The following is a 25,727-nucleotide window of genomic DNA, read 5'->3' as shown; positions in this document are numbered from 1 at the left end:
AAACGATCGCTTAGTGACACTGGCAAAAGGGGGTGAAAGGGTTAACTAGCGGCAATCAGGGGGTTAAAAACATTATTGGGTAGTATATCGGGGTACCTAGCGATATATAAAACCTGGCGGTGAACCTAAAAAAATAACTAGCTACCTAGCGACACTAGCGACACATGCAGCGATCAGAAAAATGATCGCTTAGTGACACTGGCAAAAGGGGGTGAAAGGGTTAACTCTAGGGGCAATCAGGGGGTTAAATCTTTATTGGGGGGTGATAGGGGGCTACCCTGGACCTAACACTAACTGTCCTGACAGTTTTTACTGTCACAACTGACACTGAATGCATTGATCAGTAAAGAAATGATCAATGCAATCAGTGACACTGTGACTGGGGGGGGAGGGGGGGCGGGGGGGATCGGGGGGGGGATCGGGGGGGGTTTGTGTGCCTGTGTGTACCTACATGTCAGTGTAGTGTTCGTGCAGACTTACTTTTACTCTTCTCCTCATAGTCCGGTCAAAAAGACCGCCCCGAGGAGAATGACATCACTTCCTCCTTCCTGTGTAAACAATACACAGGGGAGGAAGCTTCTCATTGGCCAGGAGCGATCCAGAGGGGGTGGCCGAAAACGAACGGCCATCCCCTCATCACGGAGCGCTCCTGGACCGAATTGGACCGCCGTAACCAGCGGGAGGGGGTCCGATGGGACCCCCCACCCGCTGGAAGGCAATCACGTAGATGTACGTGATTATGCCTGCCTGTGCCATTGTGCTGACGTACAATGGCAATACGGCGGTCCTCAAGTGGATAAGTAAACACTCTCCAGAGGTGATATAAGTGAACCACCCTAATAATAAACAAATGATATACAAGAAAATAAGAGAGTATACCTAGACCAAAAAGAGGGTACCCTCCCCTGATCACTTGGAAATAAACTTTAGAATTAAACAAAAAATATATATAGTAGTAAACGCACTACAGAGCCGGCTAACGTGTGTTACAGAACGTGTGTTACAGAGTTTCTGCAGAACCCTCATCTCCACATCTCCACACTGTCCTGCAAGCGCACCGCTCCAGTGTGAAAGCCCTCTGGCTTTCACACTGGAGAGACACCAGCGGCTGTTTCAGGGCGCTTTGCAGACACTATTTTTAGCGCTGTAGTGCCTGCAAAGTGCCCCAGTGTGAAAGGGGCCTAAGGTGTCGTTAAGCCTACTGTATAAGAATTATACAAAGCCACACTTACATTATGTTTTTTTATACCTAAAGCTTGTTCTTTGCAAGACACTTCCTTTGATATGGTGACTCCTATCACTAATGGTGTTTCTATAGTGACACTGCAGCATGAGCACTCCCTACCTAAAGACTACGCAATTCTGTGCATGTCCTGGTGGGAGGGAGGAATCTTTTTTTTTTTTGTTTTTTTTTGTTCAGCCCACTGACAGAATGAAAGAAAAAATACTACCTGCCTATGGCCAGCTTTAGAAAAATTTGTTCACCTACTATCCAGCAGATAGTAACTGCGGCGCTCCTGGCTCCTCCTCTTTTCGAGCGCCCAGTTGGAGAGCTGCTTTCCCTCGGGGCACTCGTGGGCAGGGCATGACTTACCATTGGGCTTGACTGGGCTCAAGCCCATGGGCCCCACCCAACAGGGGGCCCCGCAGAGATACATAGCCAAGTGTACTCGGCTCGGCTCCGCTCACAGTCCCGCCCTATGATGGACATAACACAGGGACTGGGCGTCACCATTTTTAAACTTCAAGACTGCAATGACAAGGTTGCAAATGACACTGGGGCAAGGCTGCAAATGAGAAGGCTGCAAATGACACTGACAAGGCTGCAATGACACTGTACAAGGCTGTAGATGGATGGGCAAGGCAGCAGATGGACACAGATAAGGCTGTGCATGATGGGCATTTAAATGTAAGTTTTTTTCGCTTAAACTTCCCTCCTAAAAGTTTTTTTCCTTAAAATTCCCTCCTAAACTTGCGGTGCGTGTTATACACTGATAAATACGGTAATGTATAGACGGTAGGGCCTGAAAGTGACTCAAGCCCAGGGGCCCCCACCACCCTAAGTCCTGCCCTGCTCGTGGGGGCATGTTGCTGTGTCCTGCTGCTGCGTCCATTAACACAGACAGTGGGACTCGGCCCCACCCCCGCATCATTGGATTTTATTAACAGCAGTGGGAGCCAATGGCTGCGCTGCTATCAATCTATCCAATCAGGACCAGAGACAGTGGCTGGAGCTGGTGTGCTCATCCCCATTGCTGGACAGACTGAGTTCAGGTAAGTAAAAGGGGGCTTTGGGGGGCAGCAGCATCACAGGAGGTTTTTCACCTTAAAGCGGAGTTCCACCCATATAAAAGTCAGCAGCTACAAAAATTGAAGCTGATCACTTTTAATAGTCGGACACTCACCTGTCCCACGGTCCAGCGATGTGGGCAAATTAAGCCTCTTCCTCTTCGAGGCGCCAGCATTCTGACTGTGGTTGCCTGGCTGTGGCCAAACATATCTCTAGACTTAAACCCTATTGAGCATCTGTGGGGCATCCTCAAACGGAAGGCGGAGGAGCACAAGGTCTCTAACATCCACCAGCTCCATGATGTTGTCATGGAGGAGTGGAACAGGACTCAGGTGGCAACCTGTGAAGCTCTGGTGAACTCCATGCCCAAGAGGATTAAGGCAGTGCTGGAAAATAATGGTGGCCACACAAAATATTGACACTTTGGGCCCAATTTGGACATTTTCACTTAGGGGTGTACTCACTTTTGTTGCCAGTGGTTTATACATTAATGGCTGTGTGTTGAGTTATTTTGAGGGGACAGCAAATTTACACTGTTATACAAGCTGTGCACTCACTACTTTACATTGTAGCAAAGTGTCATTTCTTCAGTGTTGTCACATGAAAAAATAGAATAAAATATTTACAAAAATGTGAGGGGTGTAATCACTTTTGTGAGATACTGTACATTTGTACATACATTTTAGGGCCATTGATTTGGGTTAACTCAACTGATGTGGTGTAAAGGTTTTTAAGCCCCGTTTCACAACTGTGTGACTTGTCATGTGGTTTGACAGTCAAAATTGCATGACAAGTTGCATCCTATTTGTGCCTATGGAATTATTCAAATCGGTGCGACTCCATCTTGCATCGATTGTGAAACACTATTTGTGAGGATTTCATATGTGACTTGCATAGACATCTGTGCATGAAGCCGCACAGATGTCAGCAAGCTGCACATGAAATCGCACTGACCGGCAGCTTTGGAATTGCGCTGAAGTAGTGCAATTTCAAAGCTGGATTCAGTGTTAACCAGGGTTAAAATTCAGGCCTGCCTACAGTCCAGACCTTTCCTCAAATTAAAATGTGGTGCATTTTGAAACTAATAATAAGACAAAGACAACCCAGGACTGTTGAGCAAGAATGGGACAGCATTCTTCTCCCAAAACACCAGCAACTGGTCTCCTCAGTTTCCAGACGTTTACAGAGTGTTGGTAAAAGAAGAGGAGATGCTACACCATGGTGAACTTGGCCCTGTCCCAACTTTTTTTTAGACCTGTTGCTGCCATCAATTTCAAAATTAACTTCTTTTTTTTCATAAATGGTACATTTTCTCAGTTTAAACATTTGATGTGTTTTCTATTGTGAATAGAATATGGGTTTCTGAAATTTGAAATTTATTGCATTCTGTTTTTATGTAGATTTTACACAGCGTCTCAACTTTTTTGGAATTAGGGCTGTATATAGGGAATTAAAGTGAAACCTGTTGCATTGCCTAAATGGGAAAATAATAGAGCTGCAACTAACAATTATTTTCATAATCGATTAGTTGTCCGATTTATTGTTTTGATTAATCGATTAATAACCTTACAAAAAAAGTGTGGTGCATAATTTAGTTAATATGTAAAGCTTAAAAAAAAGGCAATTTACTCATAAATATAAACCAACTATATGGTTAGGGACCAAAATATCTAATCTACTCTGAGAATAACAGACAGAAGAGATATACTGTATATACTATTAGAGGAGATATATACTGTATATACTATTAGAGGAGAGAGATACTGCATATACTATTAGAAGAGATATACTGTATATACAGTTAGAGGAGAGATATGCTGTATATACTATTAGAAGAGATATAGTGCCTATACTATTGGAGGAGATATACTGTATATACTATTAGAGGATAAACATACTGTATATACTATTAAAGGGTGAATTTGGTATATATCAGACTCAGAGATCACATTTTTTTTATTTAAAAAAACAAACAATGTCTTCCTTCAAAAGAAATATAATTTTAAGAACGTTCGTTCGATTTTCTAATCATTAGTGGGTTCAAATCGACGTTTATTTTCAACCACAATGATGGGAACATTTGGAAATAATAAAAAACTTCTTGGACAAAGGAATTTGCAGTTTTTGTTCAGAAATTACATTCATTTTAAAAAGAGAATGTTAAAGACAGATAACATTCTTTCATTCAGTGAATGTACAACAATTTTTCATCTGAATATTCTCGTCTGAAAATTGATCCGTGAGGCCAGCATAAGGCTCGGTATATACCTATGCAGTTTGTTTTTGATCTGTTTCTGCAGTGCTTTTTGCTGTGCGGTTTCATCTTTGCACACGTGATTTTGCTGCAATTTGCATTTTTGCTTTTTTTTTGTGCAGATTAAAAACAAAAATTGCTGCAAAAACGCATTGCATGCTTTTCTGCAGCTTCTTTTATTCAAGTATATTGAACCAAAAAAGCACCCTTTTGTGTAAAAAAAAAAAAAAAATGCCTGACCCTTTCCAAATACGCAGCTGCTGAAAAAAGCATAGATGTGAATGTGTCCCATAGGAAACCATGTAAATAAACTGTAGTGCGTTTCTACAAAAAGCACCAAAAAACACATAGCTGTGAACCAGGCCTAAGAATTTTAGTAACATAATGGGGTTAATTAGCCCTTTATAGTACAAAAAAGCAGACAATCACTACTGTAAGGGGTTCATTTTTTTTTTTTTACTGTAGAACTGTGAAAATAATATTTACAGTAGTGATTATTTTATTTTATTTTTTTGTCAAAGCTTAATTGAACAAGCTGAAGTTAGAAGGTGATTGGCTACCATGCACAGCTCAATCTGATTTTGCACTCTCCCATTTTAGTAAATCAACCTCATGGTTACATTGGTCCAGCTTGAACCAAATAACTGTGCATATACCATAACTGGAAGCTGGAACGCGCTACTCCATGCAAAACACTCTCTCATTGGTTGAGGTGGAGAGGCGGGGCATCACCTTGTCCAAACAGAAATCACTTTGCATTTATTAAGAAAATGAAAAGCATTCTCTGAATGGCACCAGTTTTAAGAATTCAGCAGGGCAGCTGCTCAGCACGGGACACAGAAACAAGTTGGAGATCACTGGATTAGCGATGTCTACATCAGGGAGTTCCAGTTTCCAAGGGGATCAGCCAAGTGTGGTATATTCATAGTTACGCTGGTCCAAGCTGGATTAATATAACTATGTATAAAATATCCATACCTGGAAACCTTCTTTACGATTCAAATATGCTGACCTTTGTGTGAACTCCGAAGTCGCCTGTATGTATCCCTCACGCAGTCTAAGCATTTGAAATATTATATTGTTTCAGCACTAGATAAAAGAAATTACAAATTTTGTGTCAATCACCCCTGAAATGCCATTCATTATTCATTTCAAGAGTCAGTTCTGACATCTGTACTGTCACATTGATCTAAAAAACACAGATGACACAGTTTTAAAGTATGTTTTGCAGTTTCCAATGAATAATATCATTCTGCTGGACCCACTCATTTTTATCTACTGTTGCATTGGGAATGTGTTTACCAAATGAGGAGGGAACACGTGTGGTGTGCAACCAATAAACACCTTGACTTGACCTGACCTGTGACATATAATGTATTCCTTCATATAACCAATGCAGTCATAACTTCATAAGTTTATGTGCCAAAGTTAAAATACCCTTGCATTACTAATTGTGCATGAGGTCATTTAATCCAGGTTCCTAAAGTTAGTTCATATAGACAAGGAAAAACCCATATAAAATCTAATTTCTCTAAGAGGATTTGAAGAAATTAAAAGGATATTTTAGGTATCATTGTTCATCCTTGTGTTGTCCTTACTATACCCCACACTGATATATTTTGATATAAGTACATGAAGTGTTCTAGGCCACATCTTTGTTGTTAAAAGGTTGCAGTTTAACCAGTGTAAGATTTGCTAGACTAAATAATATTACTAATTGAATTGCTATATACAGTAAATCAAATAAACAGTTAAATTTAACCAAAATGGATAGTTCAGTTCTGGGTTATACTGGCGAGCTGAAGCAGCTACTTGCTTCTTTTATTTTTTGCAGTCTTTGGTGGAACAATGTCTTCACCTCAATTCTAAGTTTGCATCTCCCTTCATGTGCTCCTTGTAGGATGCCTATTTTAGAGAGAGACTCAAGGAAAAGATTCAGGAGATGGCACAATGACCCTTCTTCCATTATCTTGTCAAAGGCATATTTTTTCTAAACTTGAACTCAGAGCTACTTTACAGTTGAACTTCAGGGAAACAGTTAAAGTGATTCTAAATCCCTCCATATATATATATATATATATATATATATATATATGGTCTCAACAGGTGTCGGGTTACTGGGCCAAGATTGCGTGCTGACAAGGGGGGGTTTATTTATTTATTTATAATTTTTCCTTCTTTTTTCTATATTTATTTATTTATTTATTTTGACAAGTGAAAGGTTGCTGAGACGATGTTGCATTTCTCAAGGGTCTTAACAAGGGTGTCAGGCTGCTGAGATGATTTGCATGGTTGCAAGGGTCTCAACAGGTGTCCGGCTGCTAGGCCGAGATTTTTTTTTTTTAATGAGCCAGAGATTGCTGAGACAATATTGTGTTTTGCAAGGGTCTCGGCAAGAGTGACAGGCTGCTGAGTCTGTTTTGCATGGCTGCAAGGGTCTCAACGAATGAGAGTTGGGTTACTGAGAAAAGGAAACACCTGGTTTGTTTGGCTACTTACCGTACCCTTAACCGAGCAGTATAAGGGACAAGGACAATGTCTGTTTGATTCGTAGGTTCCGTAGGGGGAACTAACAAACGATATGGGAGACAAGGAATGTTAAAGGGATTGTAAAGTGAATAATAATTTTTTTTTTTAAATAACAAACATGTTATACTTACCTCCACTGTGCAGCTTGTTTTGCACAGAGTGGCCCCGAACCTGCTCTTCTGGGGTCCCTCGGCGGCTGTCTCTGCTTCCTCCCGCAGATGCTTCTCACGTTCATGCGAGCTCCCTCGCATGGTGAGAAGCATCTGCGGGCGCGCTCCCTTTATACAGCCGGCGGCTATAGCCACTCGCTGTATCACACGGCCCCGCCCCCCCGGCGCTCCGCGTCGGTGGATGTGATTGACAGCAGCGCAAGCCAATGGCTGCGCTGCTTTCCATCCATCCACTCCAGCCAATCAGCGGCCAGGCTGAACGGTGGAAAGGACGTCGGGGGACGAGCGCGGGACATTCGAGGGGTGAGGTAAGTAAAACAGGGGGGGGGGGCTGGGGGCGCCGACACTGTCAGATGTTTTTTCACCTTAATGCATAGAATGCATTAAGGTAAAAAAGCATTTACCTTTACAACCCCTTTAACGAATTGCTAGGACATAAAGAATATGGTAACGAATCTTACTTGCGACCATGGGTTATACAAGTGAATTTGAGGGGGGCTGTGGTGTCATAACCGACAACAACTCGGAGACAGGTTTTTTACGAAGGGATGCAGGATAGGAAGTATAACGAATTGCAAGTTTGCACATGATACAAAAAGGTTTGAATTGATTCCTTCCTGGTAATTCTCAGCAGGCTCAAAGAGTCTCTGCAGTATTGCCACCACAATGCACATGCCCTGCTTTTCACTTAGTAAATGTATACTTATACAAGTGGGTTACTTTCCAGGTCATGTAATTGCTTTTGTCATCCCCACTGCACCGCCTGGGGGTTGAGCGGTTCTAAAGCACAGGCTTCTCTGTGGGGTTGATTTACTTAATCTGGAGAGTGCAAAATCTAGTGCAGCTCCACATAGGAACCAATCTGCTTCTAGAATTTAGGCTGGGTTCACACTGAAGCGATGCGGGAACGTCGCGAATCCGCGGCGGGTTCCCGCATCGCATGCCTCCCGCCGGCAGTTCGCATATCGCAGTGCGATCAGCAAACTCGGACAGGAATCGAATCGCATGGTGTGAACACCCACACATCCGATTCTGCTGCGGACCAAAAAAAGGGTCCCGTGCGAGTTTGCGGTGGGTGCAATGCGAATTCAGCCATACTATCTGTATGGCTGAACTCACATCGCACAGAGATCGGATGTGATTTGCACTGCAGTGCGGTGCGAATCACATCCGGTTCTCGTAGCCGCTCCAGTGTGAACCCAGCCTTATTGTTAAATCTTAATTGAACAAGCTGAAGTCAGAAGCTGATTGGCTGCCATGCACAGCTGCAGCAGATTCTCAGTGCTCCAGTTTTTGTTAATCTCCCCGTGTGTGTGCCTAGGAATCCTCATATGTCAGTTGTGTGCCACCTAAAATAATGTATCTCTTTCCAGCATGGCTGGGAGCGGGAGAAGGTAAAGCATGGCGCTTGCTACACGCCCTCCCATCCAGGCCATTGAAAATAAAATGCAGTGACAGTCAGGTATGTGCTCTGCTCCCTAGGCAGATCAAATTCATCATTGATGGAGCACTCCACTCTAAATGGTATGGAAGGGAGGTAGTGTAATAGCTAAAGCAATGTCACAAGACATTTGACGCCCTGTGGCTTAGCTCTGTCTGATTCTGGGCCATGTTGGGTGGGGGGCAGATAACTAACTTTAGTAACACTTTAAAGCGTGAACTTTTTTACCTGCCAAAGGATTGTAATTCTGTGCAGTCAACTCTGGCAGACATCACAATGTGGTCTTAAGTGGAGTACACTGTGGTAAAGCTATATAGCTTTGTTCAGTCTCATCCACATTTTCTGACTGGATAATGAAGGAGCAGCAGTGCATTGATGAGGTCATCCCTTTGTTTAACTTCCTGTAAGCATCCTCTAAGGCAGTGGTCATCAACCCTGTCTTCAGGGCCTACTAAGTGCTGGTTTACACTGGGACGACTTGTCAGGCAAGTTAGCCGTCTGACAAGTTGTGTCCTGTTCTGTACAATGCAACCGTTCTAATCGGAGCGTCACAAGTCGATCCGACATAGAAAAGGTTCCTGTACGACTTTGGGGGCGTCTTGAGGCGACTTGCATTGACTTCTATAAAGAAGTCATTTTGCAAGTCGCCGCAGCGGTAGTTTCCAGGTTGCTTGAGGCAGTTGCGCTGCAAGTCCTGCTGCCTCAGTGTGAACCGACACTAACAGGCCAGGTTTTCAAGATAACTGAAATACATCACAGGAGATATCATTTGCTGCTCAGTGATTGCAGTATTTTAGTCTGCCTCTCCCCAAGGTATTACATAAAACCTGGCCATTTAGTGGGCCCTGAGGACAGGGTTGATGACCACTGCTGTAAGGCCGCGTACACACGCGGGGACTGTTCGCTCAACTTTGTCCGTCAAACAGTTTCAGCGGACAGTCCGCTCAAAATTAGCATGGACGGACTTGCCCACACACGACGAACGAACAGTCCGCTGAAACCGTGCGCGATGACGTGAACGGCACGTACGACGGGACTAGAAAACGACGTCCTATACACTGCAATGCAACCTTCGGCGTGTAAATTCTTTCTGAGCATGCGCGAGACTTAGTTTGACGAACAAGCCTACACACGGGCGGACTGTCCGCTCAAACCAAGTTTCAGCGGACAGTTTTTCGGAATTTCCGAAAAACTTTGTTCGTCAGACTGTCCGCTGAAACTGTCCGCTGAAAGCCCACACACGAGCGGACTGTCCGCCGAAACACTGTTCAGCGGACAAAGTTGAGCGAACAGTCCCCGCGTGTGTACGCGGCCTAAGGGTTGTATTTGATAGCATTATGCAAACCAGTAGTGCTGTGACTTTCAGAGATGAGTGTTGCCTTACAGTGGCAAGAACAGGGATGATAATACAAATTCAGTTGCTAATGCTGGTTAAAAGTAAAAATACATTCAGTTTTAATGAATATGTAAAAGGATGAGCTAGTGTTTACATGTGATATCTGACTAGGTTTAAATATGAAAACATATACTAAGCATGCCTAGTCCAAAAACCATCCCAGTGGCTCCTGTTACCTTTTACTGACTTATTCAATAAAGTAGTGCAAATAGAAAAGTGCATAAGTGCATATCTCAGTAACCCATGGTCATTATTATGATGTCTCTTTACATCATGCCTTAGAATGGTGAGTTCTGATATTTTTTAAGAGGGGCATATAAAAGCTTTTAAGTAGGCCTTGGTGTATAAGGGTTAAACTTTGTATCAATAAATTTTTTTATTTATTTAACCAGCGAAAATACTGGGCACTTCTCACCCCCTTCCTGCCCAGGCAATTTTTCAGCTTTCAGTGCTGTCGCACTTTGGATGATAATTGTGCGGTCATGCTACACTGAACCCATATGAAATGTTTATCATTTTCTTCACACAAATAGAGCTTTCTTTTTTGGTGGTATTTAACCACTTCAATACAGGGCAATTTCGGCCCCTTCCTTCCCAGCCCAATTTTCAGCTTTCATCACTCTAGCGCTTTCAGTGACAATTGCGCGGTCATGCTACACTGTACCCAAATTAATTTTTTATCATTTTGTTCGCACAAATAGAGTTTTATTTTGGTGGTATTTATTCACGACTCCGTTTTTTTTTTTTTTGCGATATAAGCGCAAAAAAAGCAGAAATTTGGAAAAAAAAATATATTTTCTTTTTTCTATTTTAAAAGAAATCCAATAAAATCAAATTTTGTCATAAATTTAGGCCAAAATGTATTCTGCTACATGTTTTTGGTAAAAAAAATTCCGTTAAGTGTATAATAATTGGTTTGTGTGATCACGGACATATGTACGCAAATGATCATGTACATATGTGTGCAGGTGATCACGTACATATGTGTGCAGATAATCATTGGGACATGTGATTTTAGTGGGACATATGTGGGGGACATGTTTTTATTATTAGGGACATGTGTTTTTATTACTTGGGGACATGTATGTTTTGGGGACATATGTGGGGACTGTGTTTATACTGTGTGGTGTGTTGTGTTGTGTGTTTACACTAGACTGGTGTCTGGCGTGAGTAAAAAGCTGTAAAAAACAGCTCATACTCACTGATCATCAGCCGGCTGCAGCGATCTGCTCTCCTCTCCTCTCCTCAGCGATGACTTCTGTGTGAGGAGAGGAGGAGCCGATTGCCTAGCAACCGGCTGTTTGTTTACATCACATGACGACCGTGATTGGACACGGCCGACCTTGTGATCAGGAGGGCCAATCAAAGAGCCCTCCTGTTGATCTGAGATGCGCTGTGTCCGGGTGACACGAGCACATTGGGATCGCGCTGCTGCGCGGGCACGATCCCGCTCCTTCTGAAGGACGTTCCTGAACGTCCTATCAGAAGTAGACGGCTCCCACCCGACCGTATATGTGCATTGGCCGGGTGGGAAGTGGTTAATCACTGCTGGGTTTTTTATTTAAAAAAAAATAATTTTGGAGAAAAATAAAGGTTTTTCTTAGTTTCTGTCAGTATATTCTCATTCACTGATGAACAGGCACTGAAAGGCAGCACTGACTTGCATCATCAATGGGCAACAATGGGAACTGATTGGTGGCACTGGTGGGCACAGATTGGTGGCACTAATGGGCACTGCTGCTGCTTTACTGTGATCAGGGTACTGATGATCAGTGCCCTGATTACTTGTCCTGGTATCCTCTGTGAGGAGATGCCACTGATCATCTTTTCTCACCACACACTCTGTCAGTGTGAGGCGATGAGAGCCAATTACCGGCACTTCCGCATTGGACACAGCCGATCACATGGTTAAAGAGCCGCTGAGACGTTTACAGAGATTGGGGTCATGCTGTGTCTTAGGAATATGGTGCGTGCGCGAGAGCGGCCATTCTGGGTCGACGTCATATGATGCCTTCCCAAAACGAGAGCTGCACCTCTCCTCCATTGTTTGAAGGTGGGCAGGCAGCAAGTGGTTAAAGTATTACTAAAGGAAAAACTTTTTTTCTATAACCTTGTACAGAGGAGAGAGTTATTAGAACACCTGTCAATTTTTTTTTTGCTGTTTGTGCCATTGGGAGATTCAACCTCTTAACCTGTTTACCATTATCATTAAATGAGAAAATAAATGAAACACAAATTTTCCAATGGGGACACTCATTCTGGTGAAATCCTGGTATTCCCTCACTTTGAAGGGAGTATTTGCACAAGTATCGGTACTTGTGCAAATGCACCGATACCTGAAACCGATACTTTCAGGCTCGTTCTTTGAGCTGTCAGTGGGGATGAACAAATGTTCCTCTGTTTAACCCCTTTATCTACTCTAATCAGCCTGAATTAACTCCCTATTCTACTCCATTGAATTATTATTTTGCTGCATTTTTTTTTTGCACGTCTATTTTATAAACGATAAACAATTAAAACTTTTTTTTTGTTTGCTGTGTTAATGAATATTTTCACACATATATATTAACATATATTTACACATTTCACATTAAAAAAGGTGCAAAGTTAAAGCACAAAATCAATGTATTTAATTTGTAAATTACTTTTCAATGCTTTGTACCATTGCTGAAAGCTGAAGTGTAAACAAAACAGTTGCGGTAGGTATCGGTAGTTGGTAAAAAAATGGTATTGGTGCATCCCTAGATTTTGCCTTTGCCTTAGTTCTACTTTCATTGAATATCTAAATTTACATTGTTCTTATAAACTAGGGGAATCAATTGTTTTACAACTGACTGACCTGTAATGTGAAGACATGTACGGAGTACTACAGATCCATAATTTGAGCTCAGTTGTGTACTTGTAGGTCTCCTGGTTAGAACCTGAGTACCCAGGACATGTTCCTTTTTTGTCCTTTCTTTTCAGCAGCCTTGATTACACTGATTTTATCTGAGCTGCATAAATTAGTAAAGTAAATAAATATTTCATCATTGAAACAGTATAGATAAATGGGGCAGTATCACCTAAACCCAGGTCTGGCCAAAAACAATCTGAAAGGTGCAGGGAGCCAGCTTATGAATTTGCCCACTAATGTTCATCTATAACCAAAATAATTCATAGTCAGCCTTAAGGGGACACTAAAGGTTTGTATTTTTTTCCCCTAAGGCTCCTTTCACACGGGGCTGTCCGTATTTGGCATCCGCTTGGTCAGCGGGGATCGCTCCATTGATCCCCGCTGAGCCGGCGGATGACTCTCTGCAGGGACGGACCTGTCAGAGTCAGCTCTCCCCTATGGGGGGATCGGATGATTACGGACCGCCTGTCTGTTTTCATTCCGATCCAATCTGCCAGATGGATGGAAAATGGGGCTTCCATCCATCTGGATTTCGTGGAGCGGTTGTCACCGCTGACAACCATCGCTTCATAGAGCTGTATGGAGCGACCGTTCAGATCCGCCTCAAAAACTGACAGGTGGATCTGAATGGTCCGCACATGTGAAAGGGGCCTTAATGCATCCTATGCATTAAGGGGAAAAAACACCTGTCAGTGACCGGCCCCCCAGCCCTCCATTTTATTTACCTGAGCCCTCAAACTTGTCCCACAGGGATACGCTGTCTCTCTGCCCATGGTTCTCAGCTCTTGATTGGATAGATTGATAGCAGCGCAGCCATTGGCTCCCCCTGCTTTCAATCAAGTCTAATGACTCGCCTGCTGGGGGACGGAGCCAAGTCCTGCATTCGGCGTCTATGGACACGGAATGCTGAACTCGGGAGCGTGCCCGCATGGTAACCCCCAGGTGAGCGCTTCTCCCAGGGGATTATCTGATGCTGGGAGGAGCTGCCGAGGGACCCCAGAATAGCAGGTTCAGTGCAACAAAAACCCAAACCTTTAGTGGCCCTTTAATCTTATGGCTCCATGCACACTAGTGTAAAAAAACGTTGATTCTACAGGAGTTTTGTGTTCTGCCTGTAGAAGCAACTCAATGTCCTCCTATGTGTCCATGTACATTAGGACATTTACAGGCATATTTGAAGATAAATGTTTTGAGGAAGGAAAAAAAAATCCTTCTGATTCGTGTTTCTGATTGGAGCTTGGAGGCAGAAAAAAATTAAAACTCTCCTAAACTCATCCAAACTTTTTACAAAAAATGCTCTTTATGAGCATTTTTTACTCCAAAGAGAACAGACGATTTTTTAAGCCCAGTATCCATGGAGCCTGATACAAACGCTATAGCAAAGGCAATCACAAGGATATCACGTAAAGGATCTTAGAAAGTAGGACATGTACTCGTTTTCTCTGTCCCCTCTATGACATCTCTTTCTACCTGGTGGTCATGGGGAGCATACTGGTTTATAGAGAAGAAATACATTCTGCTTTGCATCTCTGTCCTGTCTCTTCTGGGGTTTACCATAAATGGAACAAAGAAGAAACACAGACAAAGACACTGGTGTATACAAGCCCCAAGATGAGCATGTTGGTGACTGATAGCAAGGGTTCTGTACATGCCAAGATTTGTAGATTTGCACCTTGGTGTAATTGAAAGGTTTGGAAGGCAGATGACATTCCCCAAAAAATCATGGCTTGTATTTTGATTTATAGATGTGTTAGGCCGCGTACACACGGGCGGATTGTCTGCCCAACTAAGTTCGGCAGACAATCCGACAGACAGTCCGTTCAAAATTAGCATGAACGGACTTGACCACACACAATGAGCAGACAGTCCGCTGAAAGCGTGCGTGATGACGTGTACAGCACGTACGACGGGACTAGAAAAACGACGTCCTATACACTGCAATGCAACCTTCGGCCGTGTAAACCCTTTCTGAGCATGCGCCATACTTAGTCCATCCAACTTGTCTACACACGAGCGGACTGTCCGCTGAAACCAAGTTTGGACGGACAAAACCAAGTTTGAACGGACTGTCTTACGGAAATTCCGTAAGACTTTGTTCGTCAGACTGTCCGCTGAAAAAGTCCGCTGAAGCCCACACACGAGCGGATTGTCCGCTGAAACACTGTTCAGCGGACTAAGTTGGGCAGACAGTCCGCCCGTGTGTACGCGGCCTTACTTTGTTTACACTTCATAAAAGCTTACAAAATACTAACTACATAAATTTATTTTTGCTATAATGAAATGCAATTTTTTTTTTTCTGCCAGACCTAAAAAACAAAACAAAAAAAAAACAAAAAAAACACAACACTCACACACACAGTTTATATATTCAAAATATAACTATTTGGTCCATTAACCAATTTTCATTAAACATTTTCATTGTAACAAACCCTGATTATTGTTAGCAAGATTTTTTTAGGCAGTTGTATAGATAAATGCAACTGATAAATGATGAGGGTAGATTAGAAGATAGAGCGATAAGTACTGTATTAAAAAGGAAAGGGAAATGTTCTAATCTTTTGAAAAATGTTTTGCTTTTCACAAAGTGCAAACATTTTAAGCTTATATAAACTATACCAGCTGATGATTGTAGAATTGGTCTTGTACAAATCAGTAATATATATTTATATGCCTGCTGCCTGCATACACACCCTTCTGGAGTGTGGTGATAGGTTTATTAGCCTTACTAATATTTTACTGTGGAAAAGAGGTCTGAGTGTATACAGTCACTTGACAGTTCTCTTTTGAGGCCTTCATGTCCTGATAGGTATGATGTACAGTATGACAGACAGTGCACAAAACAGTCTATTCATGTTATATTAATTACCTCATAAGAAATAATGAGAAAGTAACTAAACATGCATGTAAAAGGGGATATGTATTTGGGTGAACATAGTATCGCTTGCATTATTCAGAAACAAACATCGATTCCCTTTGTGTGTAGTTAGCTATACTATTACGTGAACCTACTCTTGCCAATGGAACTGAAACAATGCCTAACTAGAAAGTATTTATATGACACGATGTCCACCAAAAAACAAGGTAGTCAGATCATAATTTTAAGTCAAATAAATCATTAATTTAATTCCATATGACCCACTGAGCATCCAGATCTGTAAGTTTATAGTTTATGCGCAGCCCACAATTAGAGAGACTTTTATTCCAACTAGAATACAGCTGTTTTAAGCTGGCCACACAGTGGAACTTCTTTCAAACATTCATACAAACATTTTGAAAAATCGTTTGTCAGAGCATTCAATGATGCCAACATTAATGACCCGTACAAATTGGACAGCAGATCTTCTGGGTTTTTTTTTTTGCATGCTGGTCGCATATTGAAGATGGAAATGTTACGAAAATTCTTGTACAACAGAATAAAAAATTGGAAGAGATGTAATGTGTTGTAGTGTATTTGTATTGTATATTTGGACGACAACTGTACTGATTAAACAAAAATCGTACCATCTGGTATCATATGAGAACAATTTTTGCACTTGTCCGATCAGATAATATCGGATGAACTGTCACGATCGGCTCTCGAAAGCTCTATACTAACGATCCAATTATCATACAATCTCTGCAAAATCTGTATTTTTCGTCTGATTTTCAGATCATGTGTAAATTTTTTTCAAAGCCCTTAAAGCTTCACCCAGATGTGCTTCTTCAATGGAATCCTAGACATAAAGAGTTTTTTTCTGTCTAGCATATGCACTTTTTAATACGTATGATTTTTCCTGAATGAAAACCACATATATGGTTAGAATTTTGTTTGTTCAAGAAAAAAGTGATGAAAAACCTTTTCATCACTGCATTCATGAACATCACCGATTTGACCTTACTAACCGTTAGAAAATAAAAAAGGAATGTTCTGGAAATAAAAATATTATACTGATGTACGGTCTCAGCTTTAGGCTTATTAGTTAGTGTTAGTTAGCGTGTTAATCCTTAATGGAAGATTTGAAAACCAACCCTTATATCTATAGAACATGATTTGGGGAGTAATTAGAGGGTAAAAGGATTTGAGTGTTGAGTGTAAATGCTTTTAGCAGTAACACTTATTTAAAGCGGAATAAACCCAAAGACAAAATATTTATATTTTGCAGCTTAGAAATCTTTTAATGTGGTGGCTGCAAACGTTTTTTTTTTTTTTTTTTTTTTTAGGTTTTTCTCTCATTTTTACCTGGTAATCCAACCAGTAACACACTTCGGAGGATATTTAAGAAAGGCAAATCCACTTTGCACTGCAAGTGCACTTGAAAGTGCATAGAAAGTCGCTCTAAATCTAAGGGATAGATCTGAAATGAGGGGAAGCTCTGCTGATTTTATCATCCAATCATGTGCAAGCTAAAATGCTGTTTTTTATTTTCCTTGTATGTCGCCCTCGGATCTACAGCGACTGCACTTCCATGTGCACATTCAGTGCACTTTCAAGTGTACTTGCAGTGCAAAGTGGATTTTCCTTTAGTAAATAACCCCTCCCTGTCTTAAGGTGTCTCTATTCCAGATGAAGGAGCACAGGGGCACCTTTGAACAGAAGCATTGTCAGTCTGGGGAGAGGGTAGTGTTAGATGCACTAGCAGATTTAGATGGAATTGACTAACAAATCACTTTTCAAGCAATTATAGCAACAGTTTATTTTTCTTTTGGAATAAAAGTTTTATATAAATTAATAAAAGCTGTCAGTGGTAAATGGTTTGTCTCAACCCTCTAACTGTGACTTTTGCTGGAGAGCTTAGTCTGTTAAATGAAATTGAAAAACAGCAGACTTACTGGCTGGAGCAAAAGGAGGAGAGAGAAGCGCCAAGCCAATCCTTTAAACAGCTTAAGAATTTATTCAGCATATAAGTATAAAACCTCAAGCCTTATATTTATCTGCCCCTGTTCCGTCAGATTAGGAGACCCGTCAGATTTTGAAAAGGAAGTGACGTTCTGGCACAGCCATCTTGGTACACCCACATGCGGCAAGAGTAAGGGCACAGTGAGAAGGTGGCAAGGGGGCATCTTTTTACACCCACTGGAGTCTTGCATTTCACACTTCTTTTTATCAGTAAACTCAGCTTATATAGTGAAATTCAATTGGCTGTAAAAAGATATCCGCTTGCCACCTTCTCATTGTATCCTTACTGCGGCCGAGTGCAGGTGTACCAAGATGGCCGTGCCGGATTGTCACTTCCGTTACAAATTCTGACAGGTCAACTAATCTGACGGGAACACCCCCCCCTCCCTGAATCATCCATGATTACAAATATTCTTGCATACAAATGGCAAATAAAGGATCTATAAAAAGCAGAAAAAGAACAAGAAAATAATTACTTCAGAGTACTTCAGACTTGAACATGTGATTTCTTATTCATGTTGACTGAAAGGGATCCAGAACTCATTAGGAATGAATGAATAAATAAATTAATGAGATAAAGGTGGGTTATTGTTTTTACTGTTACCATGTTAACACCCTCCCCCTTTCTCCTTGTTTATAATAGGCTCTTGGTAGATTTTGACTGGAACCAGTTATGATGGTTGCTTTTTGCACGTTTCCATGGGTTCCTGCGCATCTTATTTAGGGCAGCCCATTAAATTCTTTAAAAAAGTGCCTGAACCATTTAAAAAAAAAAAAGTGTTCATGTTTTGCAGAATGCATGGGCTTGCCATTAAGAATGAATGGCACCGGCATGCGTCTTCAAAGGCGCAGCATGTTTTTGTGCATTGCAGCAAAGCATGTTATTTCCACAATGCACTGGTGTAAATGAAAACTTAGTGTGTTATATACATTAAATGTAACATGAACCCTTTATTAATTAGAAAGATAAACAACATTTGATGGATTACCTGACAATACCAACAAACCACAATATTTTGGAAGGGGTGGAATTCAGTATTTAAAAATTGGCAGACAAAAACCTATTGGAGCACCTGAGCGGGTGTGAAGTGTCCACCATTTACATTGCTTTCACTGAAGTTGTTCAGTGTCGCTGGGAATTGTATCCTGGGTTTTTGAAAAAAATAGCCTTGAAGTTGTTAAGGTCTACAAGAAAGTGATGCTGCAGAAAAAAAAAAAAGATGTTTGACTAGTCCAATTTATTTATTTTTTGATGGTTCGGCTGTTCTATTTTAACACATTTACAGAGACAAAAGAAAAGTGAGAACTGTGGAGATTATCCTCTTCAAAGGCAATAGGATACACAAACTCTTATTTACCCTGCAAAGACCTGCTATGTGAACACAGCCAAAGCCTTTGTAGTTTTTGTAAACAGTATAACTTTCACTGCTTTTTTCACATTCATTTGTAATTGTTTATTGTCTCTTGGCACTCAGCCTATTTCTCAACAAAGTAGACATGCGTTCTGCTTGCAAGTTCATTGGTAAAGCCGTGTTTAACTTATGGAAACTCTGAGTTCTTTCTTTTGTATGTTACAAGAGGATGAATTCACTCTTCCTGTTCAGGAGCATGCAGAATAGCTGCTCTCTTCAAACAGAGAGGTGAGGGGATGTGATCCTTTTTGATGCATGCTGGAAGTCATTGAACAACCAGGAAAGGTCTGCTCTGATCAGTCAGTGAATCGAAGGACTGAAGACCAATAAAGACCCCTCCATTGTAACCGAAAACCCTTTAAAGGAACACTCAAGTATTTGTTCATTAGACTTCTGTCTGTGAAGCTCTGAAAAATACAAAGTTCATGAAACCGTAAAAAAAAAATTTTTCTAGTAGAAATGGTCTTATTTGAAGTTAAAGCATAATGCTGAATTGCTTTGAAAATTATTATTATTATTTTTTTTTGATCCATTGAAGTCTATGGAACCAAAAACCAGAAAAAAATTCCCTGGCCCTTTCCATAAAATGTACAGATTTGAACGCGACTCATAAGAACAGTGGTGTAGTGGTTAGCACTTTCACCCAGCAGTACAAACCCCAACCACGACACTACCTGCCTGGGGTTTGCATGTTCTCCCTGTGCCTGCGGGGGTTTTCTCCGGGTACTCCGGTTTCCTCCCACACTCCAAAGACATGCTGGTAGGTTAATTGGATACTGTCTAAATTGTCCCTAGTATATATGAATTAGAGGTCGACCGATATGGGTTTTTCTCTGGCCGATGCTGATACCGATATTTAGAAATCGCCACGGCCGATGGCCGATATATGATGCCGATTTTTTTGGGCCGATATGTTAGGCCGATTATTTATTTATTTTTTTCCCTTCATCTCATAAAATCTAACAGACACTGGGGCGTTTTTCAGGTGCTTTAAAATAGCGCCTGTAAAGTGCCTGCAAAACGGCTCCCCTACAGTCTGTGTGGAAGCCCCGAGTGCTTTCACACTGAGAAGATGGCAGGACGTTAAAAAAAAGTCCTGCAAGCAGCATCTTTCGAGTGGTGTATACCGCTCCTCTACCACTCCTGCCCATTGAAATGAATGGGCACCGCTGCTGAAGCCCCTGCAATGCGATTTGGCAGCGGCGCTTCACGGGCACATTTAACCCCTTCCTGGGCTGCTAGCTGGATTATAAGTGCCCCGCTAAAATGACGGTAAAGCGCCGCTAAAACTGGCAGTGTTTTACCGTCAACGCCTGCTCGCTCCAGTGTGAAAGCAGCCTTAAGTGATACAGAAAATTTCTTACATTTATTAAACAAAACAAACATCCAAACAGTTCACTTGTATGTATAATTTAGAATGAAAAATTATATATATATATATATATATATATATATATATATATATATATATATTACACAAAAACAGGTAATCAAAACTTTTGGATGAAAAAAAATGGGCTAACTTTACTGTGTTTTTTTTTTTTTTTAATCTGTGTATTTTTTTCCAAAAAAAATTGAGTTTGAAAGACCGCTGCGCAAATACCGTGTGACGTAAAATAAGTCGCTTCACTCAAGTCTCCAGGCAACTTACACTGACTTCTATTACTGAAGTCATTTGCAAGTCGTGCTGAATATATGATCGGCCTTTTTTAACAGCACAATCGGCCGATGCCGATTAATTAAAAACGCCAAATATCGGCCGATATATCGATCGACCTCTAGTATGAATGTAAGTTAGGGACCTTAGATTGTAAGCTCCTTGAGGGTAGGGACTGATGTGAATGTATATGTAAGAGTGCTGCGTAAATTGATGGCTCTATATAAGTGACTGAAATAAATAAATAAATAAGAAACCATGTTACATGGATTGTAGTGTGTTTCTGCAAAACTGAACGCACACAAAAAAAATGCATAGGTGTGAACCAGGCCTAAAAGCCCGTGGGTCACTCAGCTGAACATGTAACTGAAATATGATTTTTGGGTGGGCTGCCTCTTTCATTCCATGATGCTGTTGCAAACAAGTAATAAGCAAGTTATGCCGTGCTCCAGTATCAGGTCAGGTGACCTGAAGTGACAATACACTGGGGTATTAACGTCAACAGAGTCCTCAGTTAACGTAAATCACTTCAGTCAATGTACACTAAATGTGCTGCGGGTCACATTATTTCACATAAAATAACCCAAATTTGTTGCGCTCGGACCATACACTAGCAATAAAATCAATAATTGGTATAAAAGCAGCTGATACAATATGCATGGATAACACACATTAGTATATATGGGGTGGTGTAGCATTATTATATTTATATTACATTGTAATATAAACAGTTTTCCAGCCACCAACGCAGTCAAAACAAATGTTACTTTTCTAATTAATGAATTAAGTGCTACCTGTCTTATATGATTTTTCCACCATTTGAATAATGTCTGGTACACACAATGAGTTTATCAGACGAATGATCGTCCCTGTTTTTTTTTTTTGCATGCTAGTCTCATATAGATATATATATATATATGACAGAATAAAAATTTGGAAGTGATGTCATTTGTTGTAGTGTATTTGTATTGTATTTTTTAAATGACAACTGTCCTGATTAAATGAAAATCGTACAAGAAAATTTTTTGTGCTAGTCCCATCGAATAAATTTGCAAGAATTGTTGTGATCGGGTCTAGAAAGCTGTGTGCTAACGATCGCTTCAAAAGTGGTATTTTCTGATCAGGTGTACAGGCCTAATATTAGGCTTCATGTACACTTGGCCATCCCATTGGAAAGTGCACAATTGCGGCAAACTTTACTGCAGTTTCCATTTTACCGCAGCTGGTGCTCAAAACGTTCCTATCCTGAGTGCGATTCTTCCACTTTTAGGAGAAGGAGGTTGAACCTCACCTAACCGCAGCAGCTCCTAAACTCTGCTAAAAGCCTGTATGTACATTGACACAGGCTTGTGTGGAGTTGAGGTTAGGAGCTTTGGCAAAAAAACGCCAAAAGCTGCTAAACTCAAGTTTAGGAGCTGCTAGAGTACATGAGTGAGGCTTTATATTATAAAAGCAAAAAGTAGAAAAGTGACACCCCACCCACAAGGGCTGAGTATAAGTGAGAAGTTTATATACAATCAGATTCCAGTTTCTATTTTTTCTGACAAGATACACAATAAATGTAGCCACCTGATTAGTTTATTTTCTTTGAGGTCAGACAGACACTTTAAATATGCGTTAGCATTGCTGTAAACTATTTGTATCTAATGTTTTTCAATAGCTAATCCACCAACATGCTGTCTTACCACTATCTTGCCAGATTGTGGTTGCTAAATGCACTACAGGTAGCATTTTAGTATAGTGTCTCTGTCACTGTCACCATGTTTTATGCTCTAAAGCAGGGATATGCAATTTAGCGGACCTCCAGCTGTTGCAAAACTACAAGTCCCATCATGCCTCTGCCTTTAGGTGTCATGCTTGTGGCTGTCAGAGTCTTGCTATGCCTTTATAGGACTTGTAGTTCTGCAACAGCTGGAGGTCCGCTAATTGCATATCCCTGCTCTAAAGATACACTGGGGTTGATTTAATAAAACTGGAAAGTACAAAATCTGGTGCAGCTTTGCATGGTAGCCAATCAAATTCCAAATTCAGCTTTTTCAATTACGCTTGTAAAAATAACCTGGAAGCTGATTGGTTTTGATGCAGAGCTGCACTAGATTTTGTATACTCCAGTTTTAGTAAATCAACCCCATAGTGTCTAGGCCAGGAAAAGGCATTAGTTTAAATTTGCTATGATGTTGAACTTTATGAGCCAAGCCTACAATATTGTAGACATATAGTAGATAGACATACTGTACATAGGACAGCACAGTGGCTGAGCGGTTAGCATTGTTTTATTGAGGCACAGGGGTTCTACAAAGGACACGATGGGGGTTATTTACTAAAGGAAAATCCACTTTGCACTGCAAGTGCACTTGAAAGTAAAGTCGCTGTAGATCCGAGGGCAACATGCAAGGAAAATAAAAAATGGCATTTTAGCTTGCACATGATTGGATGATAGAATCAGCAGAGCTTCCCCTCATTTCAGCTCTACCCCTCAGATTTAGAGCGACTGCACTTCCAAGTGCACTTTCAGTGCAAAGTGGATTTACCTTTTGTAAATAACCCCCATATGCAAGTTTCTTCATACAGACAAAAAAAAACTATTATGTTTATGGTTCACTTTAGAATGTCAGGGCAAAAACAACACACACACATGCAGGACATATTTGCAATAAATGCACATTTCCCCAGGCTTTATTCCTTTAAAATGTTGCAACTTTACTACACCCTTCCTTGCATCTTTTATTTTGTATCCTATTGTGATTAGACGGATCTCTTATTTTCTACATGTTGTTTATGTTATAACAGTATCTTTACTGCCTTTTGTGACGTTTGTAGTGTATGATTGCTACCATGTTGTATGTATTGTTGATGAGTTTAATGAGATCCTAGTGTCATATGTATTTATAAAAATGTCCTTGTTTACATAATATCTGTACTTAAAACACATATACCGTGCTCTTTCATATTACTTTAACCACTTGGGATCCGCGCTATTGCAAAATGACGGCAATAGCGCGGACCCACATTTTCGGGACTACGTCTATTGACGTAGTCCCGGTTACGAGCGGCCTGCGCGCCCCCTGAGGGGCGCGCAAGGCGCGCTCTGTGATCGGCGAGTCCGTGAGACTCGCCTGATCACCGATCCGTGTAAGGGGTCGATCCTGACCCCTTATCACGTGATCAGCTGTCAGCCAATGACAGCTGATCATGTGATAAAACGGAGCCGGTAATCGGCTAGTATTCCTCCTCGCGCTGACAGCGCGAGGAGAAAAAAAAAAAGCCGATCGCCGGCGGCCGTGTTCGGGACATCAGTCCCGATCACGGCCAGCAATTTAAACGGACACCTGCCCCCTGCCAGTGCCCACCTGCCACCCGCAGTGCCATCCTGAAATAAAGTAAGTGCCCCCCTGTCAGTGCCACCCAGCAGTGCCCATAGTGCCCACAGTGCCACCCAGCAGTGCCCACAGTGCCACCCAGCAGTGCCCACAGTGCCACCCACAGTGCCACCCAGCAGTGCCACCCACAGTGCCACCCAAAATCTGCCTCAAAGGTGCTGCACCCCAGTGCCGCCCATCAGTGCCCAGCAGTGCCGCCCATCAGTGCCCAGCAGTGCCGCCCATCAGTGCCCAGCAGTGCCGCCCATCAGTGCCCAGCAGTGCCACCTATCAGAGCCACCTATCAGTGCCACCTATCAGTGCCCATCAGTCCCATCTATCTGTGGTACCTATCAGTGCCCATCCGTGCCACCCATCCATGCCACTTATCCGTGCCACCCATCCGTGCCATCTTATCTGTGCCCATCTTTGCCCATCAGTGCCGCCTTATCTGTGCCCATCGGTGCCGCCTTATCTGTGCCTATTAGTGCCGCCTTAACTATGCCTATCAGTGCCCACCAGTGCAGCCTATCAGTGCCCACCAATGCAGCCCATCAGTGCCCACCAATGCAGCCCATCAGTGCCCACCAATGCAGCCTATCAGTGCCGCCTAATCAGCGCACTTCAATGAAGGAGAAAAATGACCCGTTTGCAAAATTTTATAACAAACTATTAAAACATGATTTTTTTTTTTTTGCATCTTTTTTTGTTTGTTTAGCAAAAAATAAAACTCCGAGCTGTAACTAAATACCACCAAAAGAAAGCTCTATTTGTGGGAAAAAAATGATAAAAATTTCATTTGGGTACAGTGTTGTATGACCGCGTAATTGTCACTCAAAGTGCATCAGCGCTGAAAGCTGAAAATTGGTCTGGGACTGAGGGGGGTTTAAGTGCCCAGTAAGCAAGTGGTTAAAACACTCTTATGGCCATATATAGGAAAAGCCCATCCAGTATAAAGCACACCATTCTGCCTGATTTCAGATGGGACTTTATCTAATATAGTTGTGTGATAACCACTATAATTACAAACTGTGAACATGTAGTAATAAAAGCTGTTTCTCGCAACAGGGACGCAGTAAAAGAAAAAAAAAGAATGCTGGGACTTTCTCTAGAAGGGGAGATGAAAATTTGGAGGTAAATTTCTATTATGCCTATACAAATACTTTAATAGGCTTTTGAGTAAATTGGAGTCAGCTGGACTGTGGTAGAGACATTAGTTTGTGAGATCCTCAGGGGCAGGGAGTAATGTGATTGATTCTATGTACACTGTAAAGTACTGTATAGTATATTGTTACTATATTAATATGAAACACAAATAAATAACAGTGCTTCAGGTTATCATGGGTTTAGTCTGTAGGGGCTAGGTGGTCAGCTCGCTTTTCTTGTAGTTCTGTTCTCACGCAGCTTCTACTATAGGCGTTAACTGCATGGTTGCCTTTGAGTGTTGTAG

General features: G+C 41.6%; 1 long non-coding RNA gene across 1 annotated transcript in view; it reads left to right on the top strand.

Moving 5' to 3' along the window:
• The window catches only part of LOC143988457 (uncharacterized), a 116,873-nt gene that overhangs the window by 9,623 nt on the left and 81,523 nt on the right, over window positions 1–25,727 (top strand). The window contains exon 2 of the long non-coding RNA XR_013276862.1: window positions 25,346–25,411. This is a non-coding gene — a long non-coding RNA (uncharacterized LOC143988457). The remainder of the gene's footprint in view (window positions 1–25,345; window positions 25,412–25,727) is intronic.

Source organism: Lithobates pipiens, unplaced genomic scaffold, assembly GCF_037356315.1.
Source record: "Lithobates pipiens isolate NorthernLeopardFrog02 unplaced genomic scaffold, aLitPip1_a1.2 Scaffold_1, whole genome shotgun sequence".
In the NCBI taxonomy this organism is placed as follows: Eukaryota; Metazoa; Chordata; class Amphibia; order Anura; family Ranidae; genus Lithobates; species Lithobates pipiens.
This window is presented reverse-complemented; position numbering and strand designations above follow the sequence as displayed.